Genomic DNA, 24,346 nt, shown 5'->3' on the forward strand with positions numbered 1-24,346 from the left:
TATAGACCAGATAAAAACAATCACCAGAGGAACATTCCAGAGTTTTGAAAGTAGACATAGCCAAGTTCCTAGAGGAGAAACCTTCACAAAAATCCAACAGCTAGATCTTGCCACTTCTCCATGCATGTTTCAGGAGAGGTCACTTCAGAGACTGGAGGCACCTGACCTTTTCACCCATACTTGGAAAAATGTGGTCTTCAAAGATATGCCACTGCCTGTTTCAACAAACCAACTTCAGTTTTTGAACAGATGGAAAATGAATGAAAACATGCTTCAACATACACTGGTCACAGTTATCATCAATGTGTTTAGTGCAAACTAAATTTGTTAACAAGGAGTAGTGAGAAAATGGAGAAACACATATTCAAAATATGGTTTTTCCTTCAAGGCTCTTCCTATTTGCTTTATTATATATGTGTGTAGGTAGCAAACATTTATAATGTATAATTGATATTTATATAATGCATATTATCATATTTTAAATATTTCCAAGATTTAGGGAGTTAACAGGAGAAGTAGAAACAACAGATACTTCAAATTTCAGTTGAGACATACATTTTGCTGCTAGAACCATAGAAAAGTACCTCTTTATTAATAAACTTATCATATGTTTATACACCTGCAAAAAATATCACTTACATGAGTTATAGTAAAATTGAAGAAACATATAGTCTTACTAGCATTCTCTGAGATGCCAAAGCATCTCATCTTCAATAAATGCTAAGGTTTCTCTTTTTTCTCTCCTACTATCACTGGTACCTTAATTGAATTTTTTTGAAATTTGGGGATAGGGTTGGAGAGATATTACAGTGGGGGGGGGGTTGCCTTGCACGTGGCTGACCCAGGATCAATTCTTTGCATCCAATATGATCCCCTGAGCCCACAAGGAATAATTCCTGAGTGCAGAGCCAAGAGTAAGCATCACTAAGTGTGGCCCATAAACCACAGAAACATTTTTATTTACTTTGAGGAGAGACCTTTGTTGTTGTCAACAGTTTTATAATATTAATAAGTGATAATCATGAGAAGGAAAAATTACTTTAATCTACTATGATACCCTTGGATTCTCCTAAGCATTGCTTTTTCAGAATTCCATGTTGTTGTTGTTGTTGTTTTTTATCTATTTAATCTTTTTGTTTCCTGGAGTTTAGACTTTGTTATCTGGATTTGAAACTCAACTGTAAGCAATGCCACATGGTGATAAGAATACAGACAGTGTCAGACGCTTGTCTTTATTCCATAGTAGAACATTCATGCCTCTGTTTTTTCGATGATTTCATTATCCCATTGGAAAACTGGATTATGCTGCATATCCTATCAAAGTCATACTAATTTGTGAGGATCAAAAGCAATTATTTGTGGAATCTCTTTGTAAGTAATAAATACATAGTAAGGATTGACCCAACTCTTGCTATTCTAAAGTCTCATCTACAGAATCTAATTCTTGCACTGCCATCTTGCTTCTATTCAGAAGTTAGTCCAAGTCGATTCAATGTACGATTTCCATTGATTCTTAATTTGAATTAATAAAAATAATTACTACTAATAAAATATTAAGAATAAATAAGAATAATTAGAATGAATAAGAATTCTAATTTTGGGGGGGGGCACACTCCTGTTATGCATTCATAAATCACTCCTGGCTTGGGGAACCATATGGGATGCCAGGGGATCAAACCGTGGTCCGTCCTAGGCTAGCGCTGGCAAGGCAGATGCCTTACTGCTTGCACCACTGCTCTGGCCGCAAAAATTCTTCATTCTTAATCAGAGATGCCACAGGCAACTTTAATTTGTGTCACTTAAAACATAAAGACCAAATTCAATGTGGCCTGTTTTGTGCTTGGAACCAATGGGTCTAGTGAGTATATATTTGTTATCCCTGGAAATTTCAGTTTCTAAAGTAATGATCTAATTTTTTACTAAACTTTAGAATTTATCAAGCCCTTCCCAAACCCTAGACTTTGAGGGAGTGTTACTTGTTCATATACTCCCCAAGTGATGTCATCTTTGCCCATCAGTATTAGAATGGAAATCTCAATGTGTGGGGTGAATTAGTATCACATGGTAACACATCATTAACATTAAAACAGAGAGAGAATTTTAGAGGATTTAAAAAAAAACAAAAGGAGTCAAATCAACAAAGTGGTGTTTAAACATATTCAGCAATATTAAGGCTCCAAAACAGCTGAAAACAATCTGAAGGCTAAACTCAGCCTAAGAGAATGTCTAATTTCCATTACAGGAGTAGAATCTATCTGCTCAGCCCCTACCACAGCCATAGAGGCAACTGTTGGATATGGTTTTCAAGTCTTAATCCAGCTAAACTTGGTAAAAATTATTTCCTATCACTGTTCCAACCTGGAGACAGGTTGACTACAATTCATTAAATTTTTTTTTGGTTATTCGGGCCACACCCATTTGATGTTCAGGGGTTACTCCTGGCTAAGCGCTCAGAAATCGCCCCTGGCTTGGGGGGACCATATGGGACACCTGGGGATCGAATCACGGTCCTTCCTGGCTAGCACGTGCAAGGCAGACACCTTACCTCTAGCGCCACCTCACCAGCTCCTACAATTCATTAATTGATCACAATTTAGTGATAGAACAAAAGGCAAGATCCTTTCTCTCTTTGCCTTAGTTTCTTCATTTGTTAAATGAAGGCAACGATAAAGTTACTTTCTTTAGATATTAAATAGATTAAATTGGAAGTAACTAGATAAATGTAGTTTCTCACAAAGCATTAATCATTCCTACTTTTTAGTGATACTCAAAACCAGATGTGACCTTAACTAAACCGATGTCATCCATATGAAATAAGTACTGTTTACTAATTTCGTAAGTGAAGGAAAGTTGAATATTACCAACATCACACAAAGAATTGTTGGATTACTCAAATTTCCTAACCATCTACTCTTCTCACCTCTGTATATTCCCATTAAGTCTCAATGATTCCAAGACTTTAAAGTTTCTGAGAAACATAAATGAATGAAGTAATCACTTGTGGATGATTATTAGAACAGAGAACAAGCATAAATAAGCTAAAATTCTCTATTTGAAAGGAAGACCAGGCTATTGGCCAGGCTATTACGTTGTCATTTGCAAGTGAATGATGCAGCCAAGTTATTTTGTTGATGGAAAGAAATTTCAAATCTGTAAATTTTCTATAGAATAAAAACAAATAAGCACATTACAAAGATAAGTTGTCATCTGCAAAAACAAGCTAAGGAGACATGCGATCATATCATGAATATTTGTACCAAGGAAAGGTATAAATAGATGGAAAGGGTAACAACAAATTACATGCTGGATTTATTTATTTTTTTTAAATGCAAGATTTTTAAAGCTTAATACTTAGTCCATCTGCCAAAAAGCTCTCATACTGACCATCCAGGGCCATCTCCCAAAGGAGATGAGCCCCGATCAAGGTCATAAAGGGATTATATAGGGGAGGGATATAGGGAGATTCCAACTTTCTGATGATCTTTAAAATGATTGTCTATTGTCTAGGGGTACCTTCCTATTGCTCCCTTGTCCTTCCCTGATAGGCTACCTGATATGGCCAGGTAGTTTATGGGCTCTGTTAATGGAACTAGGTTTGTGGAGACCTAGCATATGACTTACACCATGTGGCCCTTACGAAATGGCATCTTTCCCTGCTCAAAACCTGAGAAGAAGCCTGCTATGTGGCCTTTACAAAAGGGCATCCCTCCTTGTTCAGAAATCAAAACCCAACATTCCCTCCTCTTCTTATGAAGCTGAGTCAAATCTTTAACTCTCCTTCAGGTTCCTCATCCTTTTACCTATTTGTGGGCACATAATGGGACCTTAGCACAAGTATCTTAATCAGAGTTTTTTTCCACGGTGATTCATACCTGGCTGCAAAATCTTTCCATTGCCTTTTCTGCCCCTGAAAACTAGTCTTCACCTGCTGTAGTGTATCATGGGTGACACCTGACTTGTTAGCATAGAAACATTGTTTCCTTGGAGCCTAAGTCTAGTCCCCACCTGTTCTGGAGAGCAACTTCAACTAACTTCTCAATAGAAAAATAATATCTTCTCAGATCAGCATCCACTCATTGGGAGAGCTAAGAGTTAACCGAACCAGTTGCTACAGGAGCTGGAATAAGGGGACCAACCCTTTTCTGGTAAAGATGATAACAATACTCAACTTGTTCTTACCCATTCTCTCCCACCAGGTGTGACACCTGGGGTGAGAGAATGACCATGATGTAAAACTTAACTGGGTTTGCAAAAGCAGTGGCAAACACACAGTGGGACAGTCCCTTGATATACATAAAACCATATCCTATTCAGTCCCCAGTGGGGATTACTTCCCCATGCAACTATACTGGCCTCTACAGTCTCATTGCAATAGTCTAGGTAAGGGGAGGGGACCCTGGTGACCCCTCCAGAGGTGAGTAAGAGGCACATGCCTATGCCTTATAGTCCCTATAAGATGATCCTCCCCTCAATCAAGGGGCAGCCAGTTTCTGTTGTCTGGCCCACTGCTCCCATTATTATGGTCCTCAGTGCCTCTTCCCCTTCAGTTATTGTACCAAAAAGTGGCTGTGGAGCTTATCTGGCATTTTAAGACAGGTTGAGCTGCTGACCACCTCCTTATTTGCCTTTTCTGATGCTTCCCACTAGAAAGTTAGTCCGAGCACATTCTCTTAAAGGCCTTACTGATAATTGAGCCAGACAGCTCTGGTTAATAGCACTCTCAAAACCCTGCCTGAGACCTCCATCCTTAGCCTCAGGGCCCAGCTTCCTCTGTGCTGCCAGCTTGCTTCCCTGACATATCCTTATACCCTACAGAGAAAATCCCTCTCCCCCACATTTTGGGGAACTGCATTCTATACCAGCATAAAATGAGAATGCTCTTAGGGCAACTTTCCTATCCCACAACCTGAACCCATAGGTTGGTATTCACTTCTTTTAACAATTAATTCTCAGTAGGAGGAGATCTTGTAGAACATAACCAGAAACCCCAAACAAATCACGTAAGTCAAAGTTTAGGAGAGGGATCCCCAGAGTGGTAGTTTGACCCACAAAGCTCCATCCACAGTCTAGGTAAGAGGATTTTCATTATTGCTGAGGTCATCCCGCAGCCACTGCACAATCACAGTTGCAGTCATCTGGGACACCAGGACTATCTGCCTTCTGTCCTGGTCCTGCGAAATGAGTCAGCTGGATCTGCAGAAGTCCTTCTTATTCAGGGTATGATTCCATCATGAAGAGATATTTCAAAATCAACCAATCACATGAAGAAGCTTGTCAAGATTATAGGGAAAACTGACCAACATATATGAGTCCTGAAATTCTTGTCCATGAAAAGAGTTGGATTCATATATACTAGTTTGGAAAGGAACATGTGAAATATAAAGTTTTAGTAGTGTTAAGATTTTCTCTGAACTTGTTGGCCTCTCTTACTTTTTTATTCTGCCATTACCCTGGATCCATCTAAGGATGGATGTTCTCAGATGTTCTCTCACACAATCAAGTTTACCTATATATCAATCCCTCTGTCTCTTCCATAAATTGGAGGAGATATTTATCTTCATCCTAAGTATCCTTGTTTTTAGCTCCTGAAAAAAAATAAAAACTCATTGAGTAAGGAGTACTTTCATTACAGGATCAATTCTGTTAAAACAACACAACTTAGTAGGGCTACGTTATAGTCAAGTGTCCTGAAGTCAAAGTCAAACAAAAGACACTGGAGTCTGAGTGTTTCCTTACAGAGAAAGCTTTAATAAGTAAAAACAAAAAACTAACAAAACATTTTTACTTTGCTCTCTGTCTCTCTGTCTCTGTCTCTCTTTCCTGCAGTGAGTGCCCTGGAGACTCTTGGGTAGGTGGAATGAATATCTATGTCTGTCTCATCTCTCTTTGACTTTCTGTCTCTGTGTGTCGATCTCCATCTCTCTGTCTCTCTCAGTCTCTTTCTGTCCCTGTCTCTCTGTATCTCTTTCTATGTCTCTGTCTCTCTGTCTCTGTCTCTATCTCTCTGTTTCTCTCTTTCTCTGTCTCTGACTTGTCTCTCTGTCTTTCTCTCATTTCTCTCTCCTTCCCACCTTAAGTTCAGCAGAGAAGATGGGAATTTTACCATCCTACCAATTTTTTTTGGTTTTTTGGTCACACCCAGCAATGCTCAGGGGTTATTCCTGACTCTACACTCAGAAATCGCCCCCGGCAGGCTCAGGGGACCATATGGGATGCTGGGATTTGAACCAGTGACCTTCTGCATCCTACCATTTTCAACAACACTGCCAAATCATTTCCTAAAGAAAGTCAGTGAGAACTTAATAAAGCTACATTCTCTGGAAATCTCACTCCAAATCATTAGTATTCAGGCATATTGGAAAAGAAAGAAGTCCAAGAAGGTGACCTAACCTAACAAAGTCACCCTCCTTTCATTGGTTTCAATGGGAAATAGAGAGTCAGACACATATACAGGCACATCCTTTTTCTGTTTGGCCTTTACATGTGTGGCCAACAAAAGATTATCTACTCACTGATGATCACTGTTTTCAATCAACATACCTGAACCTCATATATAAGATCTGCACCCCTTCCTTAACCAAGACCATCTTCACCTCCATCATCTTTATCTTATAAAGAAGCAGATACTTTAAACTCTCTGACATAAGCTTTCAAGTCTTGTTCAATCTAGGGAAATAAAGCATGATTTAAAGTTCCAAACTTAGTGCTTTAGTGTTCACTCTGGCAATATAAAAGACTCAAATGGAAACAATATAGATAGGATGAACATGGCCTCTGGGCAAGGATGATATATGAATTCCCAAGGCATTCTGTATTCTTTAATAGATATGAGAAACTGTATACATGAAAACACAACAGGGTTATGAACCAATATTTTATCAATAAAAATTAAAATCGTCCATCTACCACCTTTCCAAATCTGCCATAAAACAATAGACAAAGTTGAATTTTCTCAAGGGGTCCCACTCAGTCACAGATCCATCCAAGATCTTTATACACAAATCTCTTTCAAAATCCATTTTAAGAGCATAGCACTGAGGTTCTGACCTAAAAATACAAATTGGTCCAAGGGCAAAGTGAGTTTGAGTTAAATGTTCTTACTCTTAAGACAGCATGAATGCCTATCTTTGGTTACATTTAACTAGTTCCTATCTCCCAAAACACTAAACCAAGGGGAAGAGATAGTATAGCTGACCAGATGAACCATTCAGTCTCGTAGAATGAGATGCAAGTCTACAAAGAAGCCTGAGGACTGAGACCTTTGCTGTAGAATCCATTTACATTTATAAAACTTTTACATTATAAAACTCAATCCATTTGTATGTTTCATAAAGAATTATTATGTGCAAATTTTGGCTGTTTGCTTTGTTATTCATTGCAGACCATCTATAACAAACAACTATTCCACACATAAAAGGATTTGTGGACTAAATAGAAAAAATGAAACTTGTTCAACAAATCATAATTGAGAGGAGTAGAATGGTATGCTGGTCCCAAGAAGAAAGACAGGAAGTACTCTTGAGTTTTCCACATAATTTATAAAAGGTGTAAAATTTATTTTTCTTTTTAAAGGGGGTGGTTAGCCATACCAGGTAGTGTTTAGTGGTTATTCCTGACTCTGTGATCAGAAATGCTCTGGCAGGGCCGGAGAGATAGCATGGAGGTAAGGCGTTTGCCTTTCATGCAGGAGGTCACGGTTTGAATCCCGGCGCCCCATATGGTCCCCCGTGCCTGCCAGGAGCGATTTCTGAGCCTGGAGCCAGGAATAACCCCTGAGCACTGCCGGGTGTGACCCAAAATCCACAAAAAAAAAAAAAAAAGAAAAAAAAAAAAGAAATGCTCTGGCAGTGTTCAGGGGACCATATATAATATCCAAGATTCAAATTAAGGGCAACAAGATGCAAGACAAGACCTTTAATACTTTTATTTTCTCTTTAGCCCCAAAATTCTTTTAATTATATAGTGTCACAAAATCCACTGGATGGGATGGCTGATCTTTGGACAAAAGGAACTTTTGTAGAATGGACAGCAGTTGAACCATCCATCAGTCAGAGATTTAGCTCTGGGGTTCCTCTATTTTCAGGGAGTGAGTCTATTTATATCTATCTAGTTATAGGGGCACAGAAATAAACTTTGGTTGCTACTGGTGTGGCCAAAGCATCAACTTGGTCTTAACCCAAATATTTTTTTACTGTTCTAAACATTTTGTGATTCTGCATCTTACACTATTGTTAATAACGGTTTCTTGTGGTCCTTATTCCAACACCACATCCATCACCAAGTGCCCTATCCATCTACCTCCCTCAAGGACCCTAAAACCCTCTCTCTTTCATTCAGAATTTCCCAAGAGTCATATATACTATGCACACTTATTGGTTTAGTTAAGGAAAAGTTGGTTTCAGGAACCATCATCTTAAACTATCAAAGTGAAATTTCTGATACAGCCAACTGCTCCAAGCATCTATGAACTAAGTCTAGGCAGGAGTTTCTCATCCTACTTCAAGCTGAAAAAAATGAGACAGCTTAAAATCTGTGCCTGAAGCTTTATTAGCATAAGCAACTGGCTGAGAACATTGCCTTTGGAGGGTTACAGACTCCAGTCACTTTCAACATGGATTTGAAGGATTTCCTTTTGTTCTTTTCCAAAAAAACAAAAAACATTGGAGAATTATTTATAAGATGTCAACCCCTTGTTAATTTTTCCATACACCAGGGTGTAATAGCAGCCTGGAAAAGGAGGAAGAAATCACTGGGCTAGGCTAGAGTAGAACATTCTTCAGATCTCTTCTAAGCTATATAATAATGCCAGCTATTTTAGCTGCCATGCCTATAGAAGTTATGACAGAAAGTGGATCTTTCAAAGTCTCCCTGGATCCCCAAAAGGGTCAAAGGTGGCATTTCCTTACGAATTTCATAGAAGTCTGCAGAGAAACAGGTCAGTAGGAAATGAGTTACATCTTCAGATGGACAATCAAGAATTGCACAGCTACAAAGACAGTAGGGCATGAGATCCACAGAGCATATGCCAATAGGCTGAAAACCCAGGGGAAAAAAGTCAGTGCAGCTCCACCCAAAGTCCAAAGTTCTTAACATTGGAGAGTGAGGTGCAAGTTCTAACCTCAATCCAGGGCATAAACATAAGGCAGGGAATGATTGAAAGCCAGGTTCAAAGACACACAAAAAAGTGAAAACTCCTTCTTACCCAGTCTTTCTGTTTATGCTGAAAGTCCATAAATGGGGTGGGAGAGGTCCATCCACACTAAGGAGGGTGATCTTCTTTACTGCACCCTGAATTCTGGTTACCTCATCTTGAAATATTTGCAATGATACAGTTAGACACTCAGAAGAAGATCCAGCTAATTCCATGAAAATGGCAGTGAACACTATTAAAGAGTGATTAATTCTCTTTTCTCTCTCTTCCTTGGAATTTTCATGAAACTCTAACCCCCTGCTCTGCTGCCTTCTTCACTTGCACCTAAGAGAAGAGGATACAGTATTGCAAGAGCAAGAAATGTCTGTAAGAAGCAGCCAGAGCTGTTAATTCCACCTTCCCTAGGTTCCAGAGGCACCTATCTGTGATCTGGTACTCAATCCATGGAAAAATTTGAAATCTCTGTTCAATCCAAAGAGTCTAACTGTATCTATGAGGTGCATTTTTTTAGGATCCTCAAAATTAAACAGTTACAGATCTCTGGATACAAAGTAATATTGTCATAGGGGGCTAACATAAGAGATTATGTTGGGGATTCTTACTTTAAATAAGCTAAATTCTAGGAGTATATTGCTAATGAGGTCTAGGATATTTGCAATCATGTCTGGAGTGGTCTCTAGTACTCAAAATTCTTCAGCTCTATGGGGCCCAGTGTTCCAGATATATCTGAGGATAGCTAAGAGATTGGACCAGACTCCTAAGATAGATATAGGTAAAATTAAATACCCCACAAAATATAGGTTGATATTCTAGTCCCGATTGTCCTAAAAAGAATATAGAGAAACGATATTGCAAATATAATTAAGTAAAAGGGTGCTAAGGTATTCTGGAACTCTAAACAATGACTAGTAACTGTCTTGAAGAGGAGAGGAGAGAAGACGAGAGGAGAAGAGAGGAGAGGAGGGGAGAGGGAGGAGAGGGGAGGGGAGGAGAGGAGAGAAGACGAGAGGAGAAGAGAGGAGAGGAGGGGAGAGGGAGGAGAGGGGAGGGGAGGAGAGGAGAGGATAGGAGAGGAGAGGAGAGGAGGGGAGAGTTGAGGAGGGAAGGGGAGAGGAGAGGAGAGGAGAAGAGAGCAGAGGAGAGCAGAGGAGAGGAGAGGAGAGGGGAGGGGAGATGGGAAGGAAAGGGAGGGGAAGGAGGATGGAAGGGCAAAAGGGAGGAATAGAAAGGGGAGGGGAGGAATTGGGGAGAGAGAAGGGAGAGAAAGGAGGAGAGAAGAGGGGAGGAGATGGGAGGGGTGGAGGGGGAAGGAGGAAGTGGAGAGGAGGAGGAGGAAAGAGGGAGGGGAAAAGAGAGGGGAGAAGAGGAGAAGCCTAGAGTTGCAGACCATATGAAGAAAGCAGTGCGAGCACAAAGCTGAGCTATGGTTGATGGAGACCAAGGAACACTAGGGATTTCCCCCCCATAGGCTCTACAGGAACTGTAACCCTGTCCATCTCTTTAAAATGGTTTCTAATCTCCAGGACTGCAAGACACACATTTCTGTTGTTCCAGTACAGCCAGTAGTGAAAGGGTCTGTATGGCAGACCTGAGAAGCTAACAGAGACTACATCCTTACAGTCTAGACCAGTATCAGACGTACGCCAACATTCTCTATGGGACCATAAAACAATCCAAGGGTTCTTGTCAATATCCTACGATGCATGTCTTTGCCTCAACTAGGAGCAATTTTCTAGGGTGAGAGTTTTGTACTTATGATCACCTCACCACCCACCAACATACACATTAGTTGGTGAAACGGGAAGGTCAGAGCAAGGCAGGAGGAGCAAGGATAGTAGAAGCCACCAACTCAGCCTCTGATTGGTCCCTGCATTTTCAGCTCCTGGGAGCTCCCATGGCTGCCCTCATCAATTTTAACTGACAGCAATCTGTAAATTATTAAGAATAAGGAAAACTGTTCATTAAGCATTTCCATGTGTCAGGCAGTGATTTAGTGGCTTTTACCTCGATCCTGTTCAGGGGGCTTGTAATAACTTGAGTGATGAACATTTTTATCTCCATCTTTTAACTGAGAGGCTCAGTTTTGTCTAAGTCTCTGTCTGAGTCCCATAAATCATAAAACCCAACTCAGGGACTAGGACAGTGACTCAGAATCCCCAACTCAGTAATGAACAGGAAGAGGTGGGTAAATTTTTCCATTTGGAAATCTAAAAATAAATCTTCAAATTTCAATCAACTACCAAAAATCCAAACTTCTACAATATTCTTTCTCTGAGTCCTTCTCAGGGCAGGAGAGATCCGTAGAGACAGAAGTGTAAAGCAATGCCCTCACTAACGAATCATTTCTGAATCTGCAAGATTTGAGTACAGAGGAAACTAGAAAGACAAGATGATATGAAACTTGAGCTTAGATGCTATTGAAGAGTTTATACCAAGTAGCAGGAAGGTGCAGGGGTATTGATTACAATCTTAACCTATACTTCTACTGTCACCCAGTTTGAAATATTGTTTCTGCCAAACACTGACAAGAGTTCCTGGAGAGAGAAATAGGTTGAATGAAAGCCAGGAGGGTGGGATGTGTGTACAGGGCTGGATGTGTGTACTTGCAAAAGATGCACCAGAAATTTGTTTCACATCAGCACAAAGCCCTGGATACCAGTGTTAATAGTGACTGAACTTGCAAAAAACACAGGGTCCCTCTTACCCCTTACTGGCTGCACTTGTGCCTTCCTCAAACTTGGCATTTGGGCCAACCCCCAAACTTAGCCTCAAGTTAGGCACCTGTCATCCAAATCCCTAACAAGTTTTTTTAGGGGTGTGAACCAGGGGCAATTGAATGCCAGATTCAGGGGTCTTGGTCCTTGACAATCTTCCATCACAAGGCAACTAGCATTTCCCACTGCCACTTGCTTCTCCCTTTTCTTCCAGTTCCCACTAGAAATTAATTTCTCATGGGTCAAGAGTTGGCTAAGCATCATCTTCTCTGAGAAGCCTCCTCAGAGCCCCTTCCCTGGCATCACCACTCTAGCTCTGGATCCCACAAGTTTCTAAGGTCATCTCACATTGACAATTCCTCTGGGGTTGTCTTTGTCTTCAAGTGCACTTTAGGAAGGTAAAAAAATAAATAAATAAAAGCATCAATGCATCTTCTCCTTGACTGCACATGCCTGCCATATAAGAGTGGAGCAAGAGGGAAAACATGTGAGCTGGACAAGGTGATCAAACTTAACAGGCTATGGTTTAGGATTTTATACTTTTTCCCCTTTTCCAGACCAGATACTTGATATCTCCACAGTTCTTGCTCCCTGGAACTGTGCTTGGTTCAAACCTGCTGAGTTGTTTTATTTTTTTGTAAGGCAAGTAAGGCAAGTCCTGATTTTGAAGTTGTTCTGCAGAGGGGAGGAAGGTGTGATTTTAAATCAATGAGTTCTACCATGATGAATTTGGGAGAAAGAGGCCTTAGCAATTGTATCATTTGCAGCAGCACGATGATGGCTTCTGTCTGCGGTGCAGGCTCTTTCACTACCCAAATGGTCACAATAATGGCCCACTGGCCTATTTGATTTGGAGTGACCTCAGGGAGTAGACCCAACTCTGGCTGGAACATAGTCTGAGTTGCAGAATGGTGAGCTCTAACTTCAGTTGATGCCTCTCAAAGTTGTTGCTTGTGGTTCTTCTCTCCCTCTATCATCTCGAGGTGGCACAGTCCTTTCTAGCAATGCTCGGCAACTGCCTCTTCTGTCACCATTTCATACAGCACAGAACAACATGCTTTGAGAACTGTCTGTCTCCTTATTCTCATCTTAGATCATGTGTGCCATTCTTGCATCTGACAACTGCTAAAGACTTGACACCTGGTTATATCCCTTCTCAAATATCCTCTCAAATATGAGCTTGTGAGAGATCTGTCTCCATGGGCTAGGCCAGGGAAGGAGCTGTAGAGAATACTTGCATTTCATGTGCAAGGTCCAGGGTGCAGTTCCCAGAATTGCAAAACAAAATAAAATATAAATTATTCACCTTGGCTTCAACTGCTGCTCACTGGTAATGGTTTCCAAGATACAGTCTGAATTGTCATATTTTTTTCAGGTTTTCAGTTCATAACTTTTTCCATCACTATTATTTTAACTTCTGAAAGATTAAGCTATCAACAAAGAATGTCTGACTTTATCTGAAGCTAATTATTAGCAGAATGAGAAAGAAGCTGAGTGACCATTTGCTCAATATTTTCTTTCTGCCTGGAAGAAGGCTGGGCCATGAATTCTTTTAGTACAGCTAGAACAAACTCCCTGTACTTCCATCTCCATTTATCAGAATACAATGCATTTTCTAATGTCGAGTATGCACTCAATTCTGATTGCATTTGTAATGTCTCATTTTTATATTCTATTCTTCCAGTTCTTCATGTTAGATCTCTTACTTTTGGGAAAAAGTACTTCTGAAAATGTATTTCATCCTACTCCATTTAATTAAGCCAAAAGATAATCAAAAGGAATATGCTACAAGATGATTTATGCAAAGAAAACACTGAAGAATTCTAATCTGTAATTCCATATTCACAGAAAAACTTTCAACCAAACATAAAGAGACTAGTCAATGAGTTATGTTTTAATCAGTAAGACAGCTGTGTTCTAGCCACTTTTATTGATTTTTATTTATTTATTTATTTATTTACTTTTGGTTAAGCCAGATATATTTTTTTTAATTTTTATTGTTACTGAGATTTATTACACAGAATTATTTACGGTACATAGTGACAATGAATGAAGGGCACTCCCACCACCACTAGTGCTTTCCTCTCTCCACTCCTGTTCCCAGCATGCCTCCCATATCTCCCTCCTTTACCCACCCCCCAACTCCCAGAATACTAGTGTAACTGGTCCCCACTTTACAGCTTGTTGTAGGTTGGGTATTCTGTTTGGTGTTCCAGTCTGTTCATTTTTTATTTACACTACATGTTCATATGACTGGTCCTGGTATCATCCTTTTCCCCCCTCAATTTATGAGGCTGAATGATTCAAGTTATGCTATTCTGTTGGAGATAAAAAGGTTAAGGAAAAGAGAAGAAAAAAATTTGGTATCAACTACTAAAGAAAGAAAAGAAAAGAAAAGAAAAAATCACTGAATAATATCCACAAGAGTGAAAAAAAAGAAAGTAAAAAGTGGAAGAAAAAGAGAAGGAAAATAATATCAAAAACAGACAAAAAAACAAAACCAGAAAAAGAAATGCTGCTGGAGTGGCAGGGTTTGGTGTTACTCCAGTTTTTTTTTTTTTTTTTTGTATAAGCACAGTAAGTATTGGGGAAGGAAGGAAATTTCCGTGGCCTAAGAGATTCAGAGTTTAGATTCAGGGTTTCTCCACTTTTGAAGCATATTGTCATGGGAACAACCACTGGCTCCATACCTTCTCATTGCCATATCCCAGGTTTTTTTTTTTTGTTTTGTTTTGGTTTTTTTTGTGGTGTCAGGAAACTTTCCTTTCGGTTGTGGTCGAGAAAATCAGGCCACTGTAGTGAGCAATCTTGGTATTTGCGCAGGTCCTAGGATAAGGCCTAGGATAGAGTTTTTGAAGTTCTAGAGGTTCTGTTCCAACATTGTTGGTGTGTTCAGTTTTCTGTATCATGTGCTCCATGTTTTCGCTAGTTCCCTAAGCCAAAGTCTAGGAAATCATGGTTCCAAAGGTTCTGCTCAGTCTCTGTTGTCAGAATTGGGCCTCTGTACTAAGAAATCTTGATTTTTGTAAGAGACTTGGGCTATAGCCTAGGGTAGGGTTTTCCTTAATGGTCTCAAGGTAAGTTCTGCCCAGTCACGGTTGTCAAAGTCAGTTTTCTATAGTTAGTGCTCTTATTTTTCATCGTTCAAAGGACGATACATCTTCTGATTTCCCCTTAGTGTTAGGTGATGTGATAGGACCTCCTGGTCTTAGGTCAAGTTGTCATTTCCTTGCTGTCCTCGTTGTCATATTAACACTAGCACAAGTATATCTCCCAATGGAGCTTAGTTCCTGGTGTTGGATGGGAGGCACCCTTGTATAAAAAGTGTGAATTCTTATCCTTAGAAGATAAGATCTTGTGTCTGAGTCCATGATTTCCCCTTATTTACTGTGCCTATACAGAAACGTATGGTGTCTTTTTGTTTTGCTGGTGCTATTCTGGGTAAGGATGACAGGCTACACATACAGTATCTGTGGTGTACTCTGAGCTTTTATCCCAGGCAAGACGCTTACTTGGTTTTTGTACCAAGCAGCACCAAAACTAATGAGGATAAAGAAAATATGCAAATATAAAACATAGAGCAAATAGATAAAACTGAGATAAAAAAGGTAAATTGAGAGGAAAAAAAAGGAAAAAAAGGTATTTGAAAAAAGAAAGTGATGGGGGAGGCTATCTGTATGTTTAGGAATACATATCTTAAGATGCATTATTATAAAGGTATTAAGCTTACATAGGCAATATAGGTCTCCCAATTAGGTCTTTTGAGATATTCTTATGGGGAGTGAAAGCCAAGGCACTTTTTCATATCACAGACTTTGGTCTAGAGTTTAATATATGATTTGTGGCATTTCAGGTCCTGTAATGTCCTTTAGCTGAGAGTTTTGCTGCAGCTGATTCCAGTATCATGTATCAGTCCACGATTTGATGGGGGTGAGAGGGGTCACAAGCTTGAGTCAGCAGGTGTGTTGGTTGTGGTTTCTTGCTGAGACACGAGATGGGGAATCGAGAGGGTGTCTTTCATTGAGGAACTGAATGGTGGTTTGTTGGAGGAGGTCTATCTTGGTGCCTAACGAGTTAAGAGCTGAGGGAAAAGAGGGTTAAATAAGGGGAAGATAACAAATCCAGGTTGGGATATGGGGGAGTAGAAGGGTCTCTGGGTGTGGAAGGGAAATGTATAAGAGGGGCTATATACATTGTATAGATGAATAGTTTAAGATTAAGGCTTGGCAGTCAGAGAGGACAACTGTATAGAAAGTAAAGTTCACATAGACATTGATTTCAGAGATCTATTTGAGTGCTATCCACCATATATCGGTTATTCCATTTCCTTTCCTATAAATAGTCACGAATTAGAGTATTTTTGGAAGATGTTAAAAAGGGTACTTGTTGGCCAGCTTGTTTTTGAAAATGGTCATCAATAAGAAAAGACACTGCTGCAGGGAGTCTGCTATGTATAAGGGAATTTTCCTTTGGCTAGCTGTCCTGGCATGTGGGGTCTCTAAGCCCAGCTCTGGCCTCTGCAGTTTGTGAATGCATAGGAGGAGGAGTTTTCCTCTACCCCATCCCAGCCCCCAGGGCCCAGGTTACCAGATCTGGCCGTGAAGACCATTCTGGCGTGGGGGAATCTGGCCCCCAGACTAATTGTCAGTCCAAGGGGTCTTTGGCTTGCTGTCTAGCCCAGTGCCCACCACATACCAGTGCAAGACAGGCAGAACTCCTGGCATATGGGGTCTCCGAGCCCAGCTCTCACCTCTGCAGTTTGTTAATTCATAGGGGGAGGAGTTTTCCTCCACTCATCCCAGCCTCAGGGCCCAGGTTACCAGATCTGGCCATGAAGACCATTCTGGCGTGGGGGAATCTGGCCCCCGGACTAATTGGCAGTGGGGGGGGGGGGGTTAAGCCAGATAGTTTTTATTGAAACTACTTGAAAGGATGTGAGGGGAGATAAAGGAGAGAAGTATAAATTCAAGAGAGAACACAGTCTTCTCAAGAGTGAACTAAAGCAAGCAAAGAAGTAAAAGATAAGCAAGAAGAGTAGATTTTAAAGGAGAGCAGGTTCAACCATACACAATCGTTTTTAAAATGTAATTTTTAAAAAAGTTTTGTCAGCACAAATTGGCAACTGTAACAATGATCAGAAAGTCTAATCCAGTTTAGATACTCATAAAACGCTTCAGTCTATGGTGCAAATACTGAAGACCAACAAATCAATAGGACGGGACTTGGGAAAGAGTAGCATTACCCTGATCATTAAAGGGAATACAGAAAATCAATTTCTAACCAGATCCTCAGATCTCAAGTTAACACTGAACCAATAACAAGTTTGGCCTCTAGTTCAGCTCAAGAATCCCAACACCGGTTATCTGCAGATTCATGTCCAGGAGAAAGATCAATCCAGACCTCCAGGCATTAGGAGGGAAACACATCAGATGTGTGAAGGTAACTGCTACATTCTGGGACATTTTAATATTTTTAACTGACTTAGCACTGTTTTACAATATTATGCAATTTAAGGGATTTACCTTCATATCTCTTTATCATCTCTTTAATCATCATTCCAAGCACGGAAGTTCAAAATAACATAAAAGCTTTGTAAAATGCAACCAAAATGAAGAGAAAATCCATTGTTACAAAAGCCAAACCACTCAAAATACTATCTCATTGCTTGTCTCTTTTTTGATGATACATATTTTCAGCATGTAAGGTGTTGCGAAGGCTCCTCACTTCATTTGGGTACTGGTTTTGCTACAGAAAATTAGTTCACAGGGTCTAGACTAGAGCTATATAGCACAGAGGGTAGGATATTTGCCTTGCATATGGCCAATCCAGGCTCAATTCCCAGGATCCCATGGGTCCCTGAGCCCCTAGGAGTGATTCCTGAGAGCAAAGCCAAGAGTAATTCCTGGGCACTATGTGGTGTGGCCAAGAAAATAAAAAAGAAAATTAGTTCACAAACTATTAGGACCATACTTTGATGATGACTCCTCCATCTTAAACTCTTCTATCCAAAAACGTATCTGAAAATAAATCAAAACCACAGTAGTCCCAAGTATCACTGTTTCTGACCTGGCCTATGCCTGATATCCTCATCTCCTGTCCCCACCCCCACCCCCATCACAGCAATCAAAGTGGGTCCAAAACTATTCCAAATCTTCCATTACTTGTCCGTGATCCTAGAATGATTCCATAAACTTCACATGGGCTAGAAGATTCCATAAGAACAGCTCTTATCTCCATGGCTGAACAGGTCCAGTGATAATAGAAATCATTGATCTGAAAAGCCCTGAGTGGGGCTGGAGTGGTAGCACAGTAGGTAGGACATTTGCCTTGCATGCCACCAACCTGGGTTTGATTCCCAGCAATCCATATGACCCGAGTCTGCCAGAAATAATTTCTGACTACAGAACTAGATAACCCCTGAGTGCCGCCCACAGACACATACACACACACACACACACACACACACACACACACACACACACACACACACACACAAGAATTGAGCTCCCAGAAGACCAGCACTTTTGTAGAACATTGTCCCTGGGGTCCTACACAAACCATTCCCCCTATAGACTCAAGAGAACTGAAGACACATTATTATGTGTCCTAGGGAACAATGGAGTCAATGTTCAGTGTTCTTGACCTTGAGATCTAAGGTTTTCCATGAATCCTGGGATAAATGACACACAGAAGCAGCACTGCACTCATTTCTAAACTCAGCCCAGAAGAAAGTGACAATTTCTACTTCCTTGAGCTCCAATTATTCTCTGGAACCCTGAATGACTATTTAGAAGCTAGTAACCCTAAAACCATGTTACTAGATGAGCCATCATTAGACTAACTGACGTCTCTTATCAACAACAGTCCTGCCATCCTCAACAGGGCTCAGACATCCCATATTGAACTTATAGAGTCTATAATATAGACCATCTAGCTATATAAATCCTGTGACCTCAGTCCAGACCATATGGAGCATAAGAAACACAGTTAAGCTCTATCCAAATTTCTGACAGAAATAAGTGGTGAGAAATAATAGCGGTTTTATTCTAAGTAAATGTGGAAAGCATAGTAATAGTTTTCCCAAAGTTGTCTAAGCATAGTAAATATTTACTCTTTATAGTAAAGTGGACTCTGAAGCTGTGAGTAATTTAAAGGTTTGGAGGTGGTGAGATGTAACTGGATCATCCTGGTGGGGTCAAAGTCATTACCAAGGTCTAGATAAGAGAGAAGCAGAAGGATTAGAAGCAGGGAGTAAGATTTCAAGATTCAGTACTGCTGGCTTTGAATAGATGGAAGGAGCACAGAATGTGTGATGGAAAAGGCAATGGGTTCTCCTCTGGAGCCTTGAACAAACAGTTCTGACAGCATTCTGTTCACAATCCTTTGAGATCCAGAGGCCCTGAACTACAGAACTATAAGATGACAGATTTGTGCTCAATAAGGTCATTTAATTTGTTAAAATAATAAAATATTATGAAATATTTATATTTATTTTATTATTTATTATCTATTTATTATTAATATTATTTTTTTTTTGGTTTTTGGTTTTTGGGCCACACCCGTTTGACGCTCAGGGGTTACTCCTGGCTATGTGCTCAGAAATCGCCCCTGGCTTGGGGGGACCATATGGGACGCCGGGGGATCGAACCGTGGTCGGTTCCTTGGTAGCGCTTACAAGGCAGACACCTTATCTCCAGCGCCACCTTCCCGGCCCCAGAAAATCAATATTATTTTTAACTTTTTAATTTATATTTTATTTTATAAAATATTATAAAATAATTTGTTAAAATTCTCACCACTTCCCCACCCCAGGAAACAATTGTATTACATTTTAGGGTAATTTTTGGTGTAATAATAGATAATCAGAACACAATACACCCTAAAATGACACCTATCTGCACATGCATATTCAAAGGCCTTTTACCTGATTCTTGCTCTTCATTCAAATTTCAGCTCAATTATTACTTCTAAGTCTATATTGAAGAATGTATTCATGACCTGCAATTAATTTTTACAACTACATGAAATTTCTGTCCCTACACAATGAAACTTTCAAAAGGTCAGATTTGGCACCCCAAGAATCCTCATTTTTCAAAAACAATATCCTCACATCCAGTAATTATTGGATGAGTAAGAATATAAATGAGCAAAGGGATAAATAATGAATCAGTATATGTAATATACTGAAAACTCAATTTATATTGAAAATATGCCTGGCATAAATGGATGCTGAATGCATGGTTTGGTCATTTGGGGTGGAAATAAAAACACTGAGTCTTATCTAAAAAGCTTTATGACTTCTTGAGGAAAAGTCAGTTAATTTGATGTTTGGATATAACACAAAATACAAAATACCAGACATAAGGAAACAGACTTTTATGGCCCCTGGTCAGCCACAAGTGGCTACTGTTCATTTGGGTGCCAACAGTCAGACATGGAGCAGTAGGGAGGAAGCAAAAGGCAGCAGGACTCCTAATAAAATCACAATTGTCCATCCATAAGAATCAATATAAATTTACTTTATAAATATAAATTTTCTCTTTAACAGTTTCTTTTTATTCAAATATTATACTATATGCACTTAGTAACATATAGGAAGTAATCTGTAACTTTATAAATATTGTCCCATATCATTGTTTTTAACATATTTTAATAGCTAAGCCAGACTTTAACCTATGGCATTTCAATTAGTATATGTAGTGTTAAGTCTATGTTTTTAAATTAATAAGCATGTATCTATAAATAAAATTCAAGGTTTTTAAAAGTGATTTCATCATGTAAAATTCCAAGGTCAAAGTATATATACATTTTAAAGGGTTTTGATACATGTGTATTAACATTTCTTGGTTATAGGGCTGGAGCACTGGTGCGAGTAGTAGGGCATCTGCCTTGCACATGCTAACCTAGGACGGACCTCGGTTCCATCCCCCAGAGTCTCATATGGTCCCCCAAGCCAGGAGCAATTTCTGAGCGCATAGCCAGGAATAACCCATGAGCATCACCGGGTATGGCCCCTTAAAAAATTTTTCTTTTTATTTCATCTTTCTTGATTAGCAACGTTCAGCAACCCACTGAAAGGTCTGACAAGTTCCACATGAAAATACGACATTATCCTAGAGGCTCTCATCCTAGGTTTGAGAGATGAAGGGGAAAAAGAAGGTGAAACACCACGACAGTACAAAAAGAAGTGTCAACTAAAATATCCAGTGAGCATTCCAACAATAAAGTAAGCACCACATAAAAGCCATGGTCTTGAGATAAAAAAAACATGGCAGAGCACATAAAGGAAGAAAATAAATAAATAAATATAAATGGAGACACCAACTTCAGTAGCCATACCAAAACAAAGAAATTGACAAAAACTAGATAAATAAAAATAAATAAATAAATAAATAAATAAAACTGTTTTGTGCTTTTAGCCTTTTTTCTTTCTTTTTTCTTCCCTCCTGCACAGGCACAGTAAATATTGGGGTCATTCGAAAAGGAATTCCCTTGGTCCATTTTCGGCGTATTTGATTTTTTTCCCCAGTTTATTACTTTTCTTCAAACAAAACCACATAACATGAACTATCTAACCCAGCCTCCCAATTAGAGGGGGAAATATGGGAGGTACCAAGACCAAACAGGTGTAAGACCACTAAGTAGTAAACTAGGCACAGAGGGGACCACTTATTCTGGCAGTCCTAGGGGTGAGGGAGGAGGATATGGGATGTAGGACGGGAACGGAGGTGGAGGACAATTCGGTGATGGGAATTCCCCTGATTTTATGTTAGTGTGTACCTAAAATATTACTGTCAATGATAAGTAAGCCGCAATGATTAAAATAAAAATTATATTAAAAAAAGAAAATACAACATTGTGGGCCAGTCAGAGATAGTATAGGGGTGAAAGCACTTGCCTAGCATATGGCTGACCTTGATCCCAGGAATTGCATATGTTCCCCTGAGCAGTGCCTTGAGTGATCCCTGAGCACAGAGGCAGGAGTAAGTTCTGAAGACTGTCAGGTGTGGCCCCCAAAACAAAAACAAAACCAGAAACAAACCAAAAGAGAAAAGTAAAGAGAGAGAGGAAAAAAACCCAAGTATTTCATTTGCATGACAAAAGCAAACATCTGATAATAGAAAGATCTTTCCCCACCCAGCAAAACAGCACCAGGATAATTCCATTCATCCGTGATCTTCATTAGCTTTATGACAACTTCTGTGTTTCAGATCATAATATTCTTTTAACCCAGGATTTTAAAAGTTTGATATGGGAGAGAAAAAATATATATAGATATTGGAAAAATATAGATAGATGACAGATAGATAGATAGATAGATAGATAGATAGATAGATAGATAGATAGATGATAGATAGATAGATAGATGATAGATGATAGATAGATAGATAGATAGATAGATAGATAGATAGATAGATAGATAGATAGATAGATAGATAGATAGATAGATAGATAGATAGATAGAGAAAAGAGCAGAGTTGGGCAAAACAAGGAGATGCTAAAGGCTTAGTTCTGGTTCTGCAGCCAGGGGTCACTCCTGGCAGGCTCTAGGGACCAGATGGGATGCTGGGGATTGAACCCGGGTCAGCTGCATGGAAAGCTATTTGCCCTACCCACTCACTGACTATTGTTCTAGCCTTAATAAGTTTGCTGTTGTAAATATGAATATTTAAATTTTGCATCCAGTATCTTTATATATCAAAACCACAAATGGAATCTTGTGCCTTAACTACCAAAAATATATATTTATTTATCAAGAATTTTTTTTAATGATTAAGAAGCAATTTGTTGCTCCGTGTTCTTTTTCTTTAGGATGCTAAGTTTCCAATCCTTAGGAAGTATTAATAAAGCCTATCTTCCTTATTCACCAATAAGCCACTCTCACTATAGCCTAAATTTCCATTTAAAACTAAGCCTCCCCCTAAATTCTCTGTTCCATCACACCTTGTTCTACCACACATTACTTTTTATATATTTGTAAAAGTTGAACATATTTTCATGATGCTAAGAAAATATTATTCTCATTACTTGCTGGCAAAATTTTCCTGGATAACTACATAAGTACATATATTCATTCAACAATGAATTCCACACACATATGTAACTCAACATACATAATGTCATGCATATGGTATTGAACCCAATCCAATATCTACAGATGGTAAGTAATAATAGATGTTGGAATTATTGTTTCAAAGAAAAAAGAGAGAATTTGGTTAAGGTTCAAAGCCTTATTGGGATTGACAAAAGAATTAAGTTGGGAGCCAGAGAGACAGTAAAGGGGTGAAGACTTTTGTCTTGCATGTGGCCAACTCTGGTTCAATTCCAGGCGCTGTTTCTGGGTCCCCAAGCACCCACCTGGAGTGATCCTGAAGCACAGAAATGGGAGAAAGACCTGAACACTACTGGGTGTCAATAATAATAATAATAATAATAATAATAATAATAATAATAATAACAACAACAACAGCAACAACAACAGTAATAATACCAATGTTAGATTATTTCAGAAAAGACCTTTCTATATGCAGTCTTCCTATTCTAGAATTAGAGAGAACATTGTATTTACACAAAATGAAATTGAGAAACCTAATAAAAATAAACCATCAAATATACACAAAGGGACATATTATATACAATGCTTAACTTTAATTTCATACTCAATACATGAAATAGATAATCTTTATATTATTGGTTCCCATATTAAAAATGAACCTAAGTTATAGGCTTCCTGTGTAATTAGGGAAAGAGTTCACAAATATATTTCTGTTTAACAGACATGAATTCTTCATTCAAATTAAATAAGGAATGTAATCTCTACTTTCTTAGTGTAATTATTAACAAATAAAGTTCTTATAAATCTCTGCTGTTGGATGAATGTATTCTCTAGTCTGATCTGACCAGTTTTAATTTCATCAATTCTTATATAGGGGCAGAGTGGTAGCACAGTGGGCAGGGCGCTTGCCTTGTATGAAACAATTTTTGGCAACCCATATGGTCCCCTTCAGTAGCACGAATATTGTGCCCCCCCACAAATACATATATGTACATAAGTATATAAATTTGATGTTCTTTCAGTTTTAAAGAATTAAACTGTAACATGTAAAAAAATAATCAAGCCTGGTTATAGGACAACTCTTTTTTTTTATAATATCTTTATTTAAGCACCATGATTACAAACATATTTGTAGTTGGGTTTCAGTTATAGAAAAGAATACCCCTTCACTACTGTAATCTTCCCACCACCAATGCCCTCATTTTAAAGGAAAGAACAATATTATTTTCTCCCTTAGGAATGCTTTTTCTAGCATTTTCTTCTTAATAAGTCACTGAACCAAAAAAAAAAAAATCACAAAACTGAACGTTTGCTTCCAAGCCAATTCAGATTTCTTTGGTGCCAATAAAATGAAACTTATTTCTATAATTCCATGAGCACAGACTCTCATTTGTTTTAAGATATAAGTAAATGAAACATTTAAAC

General features: G+C 39.0%; 1 protein-coding gene and 1 non-coding gene across 2 annotated transcripts in view; one reads left to right on the plus strand and one right to left on the minus strand.

Moving 5' to 3' along the window:
* The window catches only part of FBXL7 (F-box and leucine rich repeat protein 7), a 457,103-nt gene that overhangs the window by 288,684 nt on the left and 144,073 nt on the right, over positions 1 to 24,346 (minus strand). The gene's annotated exons all lie outside the window — the stretch shown is intronic.
* Positions 6,712 to 6,819, plus strand: LOC126002392 (U6 spliceosomal RNA). Its single transcript, XR_007493108.1, has one exon. It is a non-coding gene; the product is annotated as a U6 spliceosomal RNA (small nuclear RNA).

This window comes from Suncus etruscus, chromosome 2 (genome assembly GCF_024139225.1).
Source record: "Suncus etruscus isolate mSunEtr1 chromosome 2, mSunEtr1.pri.cur, whole genome shotgun sequence".
Taxonomy (NCBI): domain Eukaryota; kingdom Metazoa; phylum Chordata; class Mammalia; order Eulipotyphla; family Soricidae; genus Suncus; species Suncus etruscus.